The sequence below is a fragment of the Triticum aestivum genome, chromosome 3B (genome assembly GCF_018294505.1).
Source record: "Triticum aestivum cultivar Chinese Spring chromosome 3B, IWGSC CS RefSeq v2.1, whole genome shotgun sequence".
In the NCBI taxonomy this organism is placed as follows: domain Eukaryota; kingdom Viridiplantae; phylum Streptophyta; class Magnoliopsida; order Poales; family Poaceae; genus Triticum; species Triticum aestivum.
The window spans coordinates 649,255,678-649,266,407 of NC_057801.1; positions in this window are offsets into that span (position 1 = coordinate 649,255,678).

A 10,730-nucleotide genomic window follows, 5' to 3' on the forward strand; every position below is an offset into this window, starting at 1 on the left:
AAAGTTTCTCTCGAAAGAATTGAGTGGGAGGATGGTGGACACTTGATGAGGTTGTTGAACCATCACTTCAACTAGTGTGTAGCAGGGCACAGGAAGTTGTTCCTGTGGCACCTACATCAATTGAAGTAGAAGCTTATGATAGTGATCATGAAACTTCGGATCAAGTCACTACCAAACCTCGTAGGTCGACGAGGATGCATACTGCTTCAGAGTGGTACTTAATCCTGTCTTGGAGGTCATGTTGCTAGACAACAATGAACCTACGAGCTATGGAGAAGCGATGGTGGGCCCGGATTCCAACAAATGGCTTGAGGCCATAAAATCCGAGAGAGGATCCATGTACGAAAACAAAGTGTAGACTTTGGAAGAACTACTTGATGGTCGTAAAGGCTGTTGGGTATAGATGGATTTTAGAAGAAGACGGACAATGATGGTAAGTGTCACCATTAAGAAAGCTCGACTTGTCGTTAAGATGTTTTCCGACAAGTTCAAGGAGTTGACTACGATGAGACTTTCTCACACGTAGCGATGCTAAGAGTCTGTTGGAATTAAATTAGCAATTACTGCATGATTTATGAAATCTTGCAGATAGGATGTCAAAACATTGTTTCCTCGACGTTATAGTTGAGGAAAGGTTGTATGTGATACAACCAGAAGGTTTTGTCAATCCTGAAAGATGCTAACAAGTGTGCAAAGCTCCAGCAATCCTTCTAAGGACTGGAGTAAGCATCTCGGAGTTGGAATATATGCTTTGATGAGATGATCAAAGATCTTGGGTTTATACAAAGTTTATGAGAAACTTGTATTTCCAAAGAAGTGAGTGGGAGCACTATAGCATTTCTAATGAGTATATGTTGTTGACATATTGTTAATCGGAAATGATGTAGAATTTCTGGAAAGCATATAGGGTTATTTGAAAAGTGTTTTTCAATGGAAGACCTGGATTAAGCTACTTGAACATTGAGCATCAAGATCTATGAGGATAGATCAGAAACGCTAAATGGTACTTTCAAATGAGCACATGCCTTGACATGATCTTGAAGGTGTTCAAGATGGATGAGTCAAAGAAGGAGTTCTTGCCTGAGTTGTAAGGTATGAAGTTAAGAGTTAAAGCTCGACCACGGCAGAAGAGAGAGAAAGGACGAAGGTCGACCCCTATGCTTCGGACGTAGGCTCTATAGTATGCTATGTTGTGTACCGCACTGGAAGTGTGCCTTGCCATGAGTCAGTCAAGGGGTACAAGAATGATCCAGGAATGGATCATTGGACAGCGGTCAAAATTATCCTTAGAGGAATAAGGAAGTGTTTCTCGATTATGGAGGTGATAAAGAGTTCGGCGTAAAGGGTTACGTCGATGCAAGCTTTAACACATATTCGAATGACTCTGAGTACCAAACCGGATACGTATAGTGGAGCAACCATTTGGAATAGCTCCAAATGGAGCGTGGAACCAGCATTTACAATATGACCTAGATATTTGCAAAATACATACGAATCTGAATGTTGCAGACCCGTTGACTAAAACCTCTCTCACAAGCAAAACATGATCAAACCCCAGAACTCATTGAGTCTTAATCACATGGTGATGTGAACTAGTTTAGTGACACTAGTAAACTCTTTGGATGTTGGTCACATGGCGATGTGACCTATCAGTGTTAATCACATGGCAATGTGAACTAGATTATTGACTCTAGTGCAAGTGGGAGACTGTTGGAAATATGCCCTAGAGGCAATAATAAATTAGTTATTATTATTATATTTCCTTGTTCATGATAATCGTTCATTATCCATGCTATAATTGTATTGATAGGAAACTCAGATACATGTGTGGGTACATAGACAACACCATGTCCCTAGTAAGCCGCTAATTGACTAGCTCGTTGATCAATAGATGGTTACGGTTTCCTGACCATGGACATTGGATGTCGTTGATAACGGGATCACATCATTAGGAGAATGATGTGATGGACAAGACCCAATCCTAAGCCTAGCACAAAGATCGTGTAGTTCGTATTCTAAAGCTTTTATAATGTCAAGTATCATTTCCTTAGACCATAAGATTGTGCAACTCCCGGATACCGTAAGAATACTTTGGGTGTACCAAACGTCACAACGTAACTGGGTGGCTATAAAGGTGCACTACGGGTATCTCCGAAAGTGTTTGTTGGGTTGGCATGAATCGAGACTGGGATTTGTCACTCCGGTTGACGGAGAGGTATCTCTGGGCCCACTCGGTAGGACATCATCATAATGTGCACAATGTGACCAAGGGGTTGATCACAGGATGATGTGTTACGGAACGAGTAAAGAGACTTGCCGGTAACGAGATTGAACAAGGTATCGGCATACCGACGATCGAATCTCGGGCAAGTACAATACCGCTAGACAAAGGGAATTGAATACGGGATTGATTGAATCCTCGACATCGTGGTTCATCCGATGAGATCATCATGGAACATGTGGGAGCCAACATGGGTATCCAGATCCCGTTATTGGTTATTGGCCGGGGAGTTGTCTCGGTCATGTATGCATGGTTCCCGAACCCGTAGGGTCTACACACTTAAGGTTCGGTGACACTAGGGTTGTAGAGATAATAGTATGCGGTAACCCGAATGTTGTTCGGAGTCCCGGATGAGATCCTGGACGTCATGAGGAGTTCCGGAGTGGTCCGGAGGTAAAGATTTATATATAGGAAGTCCAGTTTCGGCCACCGGGAAAGTTTTGGGGGTCATCGGTATTGTACCGGGACCACCGGAAGGGTCCCGGGGGTCCACCGGGTGGGGCCACCTATCCCAGAGGTCCCCATAGGCTGAGGGGACGTGGGAACCAGCCCTAGTGGGCTGGTGCGCCCCCCCTTGGGCCTCCCATGCGCCTAGTGTTAGAAACCCTAAGGGGTGGGGCGCCTCCACTTGGCTTGGAGGCCAAGCCACCCCTAGGGCAGCCGCCCCCCTCCCTAGATGGGATCTACAAGGGGCCGGCGCCCCCCCTAGGTCCCTATATATAGTGGAGTGGAGGGAGGGCAGCCGCACCTGAGTCCCTGGCGCCTCCCTCCCTCCCGTGACACCTCTTCCTCCCCGCTTGCGCTTGGCGAAGCCCTGCCGGGATCCCGCTACTTCCACCACCACTCCGCCGTGCTGCTTGATCTCCATCAACCTCTCCTCCCCTTGCTAGATCAAGAAGGAGGATATGTCTCTCCCAACCGTATGTGTGTTGAACGCGGTGGTGTCGTCTGTTCGGCGCTAGGATCATCGGTGATTTGGATCACGACGAGTACGACTCCATCAACCCCGTTCACTTGAACTCTTCCGCTTAGCGATCTACAAGGGTATGTAGATGCACTCCCCTCTCTCTCGTTGCTAGTTTCTCCATACATAGATCTTGGTGACTCGTAGGAAAATTTTGAATTTCTGCTACGTTCCCCAACACTGCTCACCTCGAGCCACCCCCAGGTGCTTCCTTGGCCCACTGGATGTCTTCTGGCCCAAAAAATCCTCCAGGAGTTTTGTTGCGTTTGGACTCTGCTTGATATTGATTTCCTGCGATGTAAAAAACATGCAGAAAATAGCAACTGGCACTGAGCACTATGTCAATAGGTTAGTACCAAAACATGATCTAAAATGACTATAAAATGATTGTAAAACATCCAAGAATGATAATATAACAGCATGGAACAATAAAAAATTATAGATACGTTGGAGACGTATCAGCTATCAAACATGACTTCATAAATGGGTGATCATAAAGGTGCTCTACAGGTATCTCGGAAGCTATTTGTTGAGTTGCATGGATTGTTACTGGGATTTGTCACTACGTGTGATAGAGAAAGATCTCTGGGCCCTCTCGGTAATACAACATCACACGAAGCTTGCAAGCATGTGACTAATGAGTTTGCTCATGGAATCTTGTATTGTGGAACGAGTAAAGGGGCTTGCCGGTAACGAGATTGAACTAGGTATGGAGATACCGACGATTGAATCTCGGGCAAGTAACATATCACCAGATAAAGGGAATTGCATACAGGATTAACTGAATCCCTGACATCGCAGTTCAACCGATAAAGATCTTCATGGAATATGTAGGAACCAATATGGGCATCCAGGTCCCGCTATTGGTTATTGACCAGAGAGGAGTCTCGATCATGTCTACATGATTCCTGAACCCATAGGGTCGCACGCTTAACGTTTAGTAGCGCTAGGGTGGTATTGAGATATTAATAGTGGAAAGTCCAAAGGTTGTTCGGAGTCCCAGATGGGATCCAAGATATCACGAGGAGCTACGGAATGGTTTGGAGGTAAAGATTTATATATGGGAAGTCCTGTTTTGGCTACCGGAAAAGTTTGGGGGCATGTCGGCAATGTACCGGAGGCACCAAAGGGGATCCAGGGGTCCATCGGGGGTTCCACCTGCCCCGGGGGCACATGGGCTATAGGGGATGCCCTCGCCTGTATGGGCCAGGCGCACCAGGCCCTTGCGCCAAAGGCTAGAAACCCTAGGGGTGGGAGGTGCTCCCCTTGGCTTGGGAGGCAAGCCTCCCCCCTAGGCCACCGCCCCCTCCCTTGGAGGAGGGTTTAGGGTCGGTGCCCTCACCCCGATATATAGTGGGGAGACGCAAGGGGCTGCACCTCCCCACCCTTCCCTTTGGTGTCTCCCAACTCCTTCCACCTTTCTCCAGTACGTGCTTAGAGAAGCCCCACCGGAATTCTGCTGCCACCACCACCACCTCGTCATTGGGCTGGTCCCGATCTCATCTGTCTCTCCTCTCCCTCGCTTGCTAGATCAAGAAGGAGAAGACGCCATCAACCTGAACGTGTGCTAATCTCGGAGGTGTCGTCCGTTCGGCACTAGATCAGATTGGATCGTGATTGGATCGCGAAGAGTGCGACTACATCAACTGTGTTACATATGTTAACGCTTTAGGTCTACAAGGGTAGGTAGACACACTCCCCTCTCGTTGCTATGCATCTCATAGATTAGATCTTGAGTGTTTCATAGGGAAAAAATGATTTCCATGCAATGTTCCCCGTCATCTAGGGGGTGAACCGGTGACAAATCTATAGGAGGTTTTGTGATTAAAAGAAGTCGTGATTTGTATTTAGACTATACCGGTAGATAACTTCAAGAATTATAGATAATTGGGGTGAAGCTACATATGGCAATCTTATTTCATACAGTTACCATATAACTTCGAATTCGAATGACATGAAGAGCATTTTGATAATGTGAATAATGATGTTTGTTGTTGTGTGGCTTCTATTTGGGTTATCATTGACATTACTCATTAGTGGGGGATGTTGCATGTGAGATGGGTCTACTAATCTGCATTTTGTCTTGACTTAGCGATTCTTCTATTATTTTCCACCTTTATCAGTCAAGATATAATTGTACTTCCTTTTTTTGCTTTAATAATATACTGACAACTTAATTGTTTTGTACAGGATGATAGTTTATGCCACTATAGATACTACACCTTTTGGATTCTCCACTGTTTGGCAACGCAGCATGCACCTAGGGTACCTCAACCAATTTATGCTTGATTTCTTAGCTATGATACGCTCTCTACAGATAATGAGCAAATTAGTTGCTTCGGTGTACATTTGTTTTGTTGGTTCATGTCATTATCAATTGAATGATCTCACTTTATAATTCTATTTCTAGATTATTATGTATGCGTACACCCAGTTTACACACTACATTATCCAAATGTTCAGAAATGTTTGTACCATACAAATCTTCAGAAATATTTGTATCTTTGTTTTGTCATTATGGATGAGCATGGAAACATGTGAATTTGATGATCTTACAACTCCAAATCTATGTTTCATGGTATTATCCTATCAAGAACAAATGTCGGTGCTTTGTTTTGTTTATGCAGAAAGTTAAAATTCAGATGTTGTTACTTTCTTAATTTCTTGACAAGTCGGACATTTAATGTACTACGTATACATGACAAAATCCTATTATTATGTGGAATAAATGGATGAGCGCAGCAATGCGTACCATCATTGATCTAGTAGAGCTTGCAGGGGAAGAAAAAGGGAGGTTCTTGAGGGAGTTAATTACTACAAAATGATGGGTTTCTTGATATTATAGGAAACAATGAGGCAGAATTGATCTAAAATTGACCTACACAATACCCGTGGAGGCAGAAATTTTGCTAGCCATTGGTCCCCAGACAAAGGCAAAGCCAAAGGTGTCCAAGAAAGTATAAATAACGATACCATTGATATCTTTGAAGATGTAAGGATGTAATGCTCATATGCAATCATGCCGTGAATAATCATAATCATAAAAATTGTAATTTAATCGATGTGCAATTGTAATTTCTTCCGCACACCTATGTTATGTTGTTTGAAGAGATGCTTATGGTGAAATTATGGATCCGGCCATTCATCCTTATCGTTTTCAACCTCAACCATGTAATTTTATTTTCATTTACAATCAGATCCATTACTTTATTTATTTACAATTATAAATTCATATCACATTATACATCTAGTTCTTGTAACTAGCAAGACTGAAAGACTAACAACCTTCCCGGCCAAGTAGGGGACAAGAAGTTGTTTAATTGTGTGTAGGTACTAATCATTAACTAAAGATTGGTAGTTCATACTAGTTTGATAAACCTTTATTCTCAACTGAGGGAGATACTTGCTTGCTCCTTGTAACTAGCAAGACCGAAAGACTAAAACCTTCCCGACCAAGTTGGGGACAAGAAGTTGGTTAATTGTGTACGGGTACTCATCATTAACAAAGGATTGGTAGTTCATACTAGTTCAATAAACCTTCATTATCAACTAATGGAGATACTTACTTGCTGGACTACATCATCCCTTCCACTTGGGGTTCCCAACAACTTCTACAGAAATAGCATAGCCCAAGGGTATACTCAAGTAGAAGGTATGGACTATGGTGAGACCTATGCTCTGGTTGCTAGACTTGAGTTCATCAACATTTTACTTGCATATGCTAATCATCACAACATCACATGTCACCAAATGGGTGTTAAAAGTGCATTTTGGAATGGTGAAATTTAAGAAGAAGTTTATGTAAGAACTCCTGGTTTTGTCAATCCTAAGAAACTTATTCCTTTATGTAAACTTTATAAAGCTTTATTAGTACAAATGCTTAATGGAGCTTCTTTTGAAGAGTGAATTTGAAATTTGCAAAATTGGTTCCACTCTCTGCACTAAGCGAGTCAATGGTGAATTATTTGTGTGTCAAAATTTGATTATTTCATATTTTGTTTCACTGACCCTCATTTTAGTGAGAAATTTGGGAAGTTGGTGACTAAAAGGTACAAAATGTCCGTGATGGGTGAGCTGAAATTCTTTCTTGGATTTCAAATTAAGCAAATAAAGGAATGTACTTTTGTCTCATTAACAAAGTGCACAAATGACATATTCAATAAATTCTATATGGAGAATGCAAAAGGCATAGGAACCTCAGTGCCAAGCAATTGGCATCTCGAGTACAACAAAGATGATGCTCTTGTTGACCAAAAGGTATACCATTCCATGATTGGTTCCTTACTTTCCTTATGTCCATCAAGACCAAGTATAATGCTTAGTGTGTGCATGTGTGTGAGATTTCAAGCGGCTCCAAAAGATTACCATTGATGCTCATTAAAAGGATCTTGAGATATTTGGTTCAAATTTTGGCCTTTAGTATCCAAAAGGGTATTCCTTTTGACTCGAATTATGCAGGTGAAAAGGTTGATAAGAACTCCACTCCGAGCACATGCCAATTCATTGGTAGATCCTTGCGTCATGTTCCTCCAAGAAACAAAATTGTGTGTCCACCGTTGAAGCCGAATATATCCTGGTTGGATTTTGTTGTGCTCAATTCTTATGGATGACACAAACACTTGAAGATTATGGCACAAATCTTAAACATGTTCCACTTCTTTGTGACAATCAAAGTGCCATAAAAGTTACCCATAATCATGTCTAACATTCGCAGACCAAACATATTAATGTTTGATACGTCTCAAACGTATCTATAATTTTTTATTGTTTCATGCTATTATAATATAACTTTTGAATACTTTTTACAATAATTTATATTATTTTTCTGGACTAATCTATTAATTCAGTGCATAGAGTAACTTTTTTTCTACATGTTTTTGGTTTTATAGAAAATTAGTATTTGCAGAGATGGAAATACCATGGGGATTCTTGACGTTTTTTTGGGAGATAAAGAATCTGAAAAACACCGGAAGGGGGCGGGAGGCCACCCTAGGCCCCCACACGGCCAGCCCATGCGCCCAGGGGGTCACCCGCGTGGTGGGGCTATTTAGAGCCCCTAAGCACCGCCTTTCACCCATCTTTCCCTATAATTTCTAAGAAATCCTTAAACCCTCAGTACCATTTTTTGTGATTTTTTTGCCGCCATAAGTTCTACTTTAAGGGAGATCCAATCTGGAGGCCCGTTCTAGCACCCTGTCAGAGGGGGAATCCATCACTGGAGCCATCTTCATCAACCTTGTTAGACCATGACCATGTATGAGTAGTTTCCTTAGGACCTTGGGTCCATAGAAGCAGCTAGATGGCATCCCATCTCCCTTATGGTTCAATACTAAGTTTCCATGAGCTGCCTCACATGATCGGGATCCATATGATCTAATTTGGTGTTGTGTTTGTTCGGATATGATAAATTGTCACTTTATGATCTGATTTTTCATTGAATTATATTGAATCTCTTATGAGTTCCTTGCTACACAATTAAGTAGTTGTATATGCTCTTTGATATATTTGTCTACTTTGGCCAAGTGGGATAGGTACTTCTTCGGAGGGAGCTATGTATGGTAGTGGGTTCAATCTTGCGGTTATCCATCCCAATGACAAAGGGAACAAGCATGTATTGTATTTTTGCTACTAAGAATATAATGATGGTATCTTTGTCACACTTGGATGATAGTTTTACTCTCTACATTATGTCATCTTGCTTATTGCAGTTCTCTGTTTGAATGAACTTAATAACTCGAGATGCATGTTGGATAACGTTCTTTAGGTGGAGTATTAGTTGTAGATACAGTTGGATAACAGTCTACATATCATGGATATAATGCCTATGCAAGATTATAACATGAATGAACATAGTCATAAATATAAATATTGTAATTTAATCGCTGCTCAGTTATAATTTGTTCACCAGAACATATTTATCTTACTTCTAGAGATGCCTCTAGTGATGTTATGTCCCTAGGGTCTATTCTTCTTTAATTGCATAAACTGTTACAGTTTACTTTTCTCATTGTTCCATATTTGTTATTTTATCTATCTATCAATTCCTACCATACCATATAATTTATCCTTGTAACTAGCATGACAAGAAGCTTGACAGCCTTCTTGAAAGGTTGGGGGCAAGATTTTTTTTTTAATTTGGTGTGGAGGTACTGAGGATTTAGGTTGCGGAAGAAATTCTTGTCAGTTCGATAAACCTTGGTTCTCAATCGAGGGAAATACTTATTGCTAGGTCACTTCACCCTTACACTTGGGGGTTGCCCAACCAATCTTATGAGAGAGCAAGCAATGTTCGCCACCATTTCATTCATGACCATGTATCTAAAGGCGACATTGATCTTAGTCATGTCTGAACCAACAAACTAGACGATATCTTCACCAAACCTCTTGATGAGAAGACATTTTGTCATTTGGGAAGTTAGATAAATATACTTGATGTTTATATTGTGAAGTGAAATCTCACTCTCATGCATGCACTAGGAATCCATGTGTTAAGAACTAATCCAATGATTCTTTTATTATCATTATATACTATATATCTTGGATATCTTGTTGGTTTCCTTCTTGTGCATCTAATCCCTTCTAGGTGAAAGGGCATTTCCCTCCCTAAGTGGTTTTGGTGTTGATGACAACGCCCAAATTACGGACTAACTGTGTTCTTAAATGCTTTCCCCACGGTGGGCGCCAACTGTCATGGATATAATCCTAACAATACTATGGGCTTGTGTGAATGTAGAGGCAATCGTATCTACCGATTAGTGCAGATGGGAGTACACAAGGAATTATATAGGTTTGTGCCCTTTGTGTCGGGGATATACCCCGCGGTGTAACCCGGCCGGAAGTATAACCCGGTCGGACTTGGCGACTCACCAGAGACCCGGCTAGAGCTTGGCGACTCACTGGCGATCCGCCCGGACATGGCGGTTTACATGTGACCCGTATGGACATTGTGATTCACTGGAGACCCAGCGGGCGGATTAGACGGACGACAAGGCCCAAGGCCCAGCAGGCCGGCTTATACTCTGGTGGGCCGGCTTAAGAGGAAAGCGTAAGGAATATTCCCTTACAAAGGAAGCAAGACTAGGACTCCACTTGTAATTGAGTAATTCTAATCCTATTAGGACTAGTCATGTAACCCGCCCCTCCAACTTATATAAGGAGGGGTAGGGCACCCCAAAGAGGGACAAGCGACAAGAAACAATTTCTAGAGCTAGACACAACTAGAGGAGAGCCGGTTTACGGCGACTCCCTCGTGATGAGCATAATGAGACCTAGCCTCAAACAGCATGTAGGGCTATTTCGGATGATGTTTCCTGGGACCCGAAGCTGTCTAAATCCTCGTCTTGTGTGTTGCGTCTCTCATCCCGACCAACCCCTCTCAAGCTACCACATAGATGTGTTGGCCTCGCAACTAAGTCCTTACACTAAGGACATCTGCCGTGACAAATCCACGACAGTTGGCGCCCACCGTGGGGCTAGACGCACGGT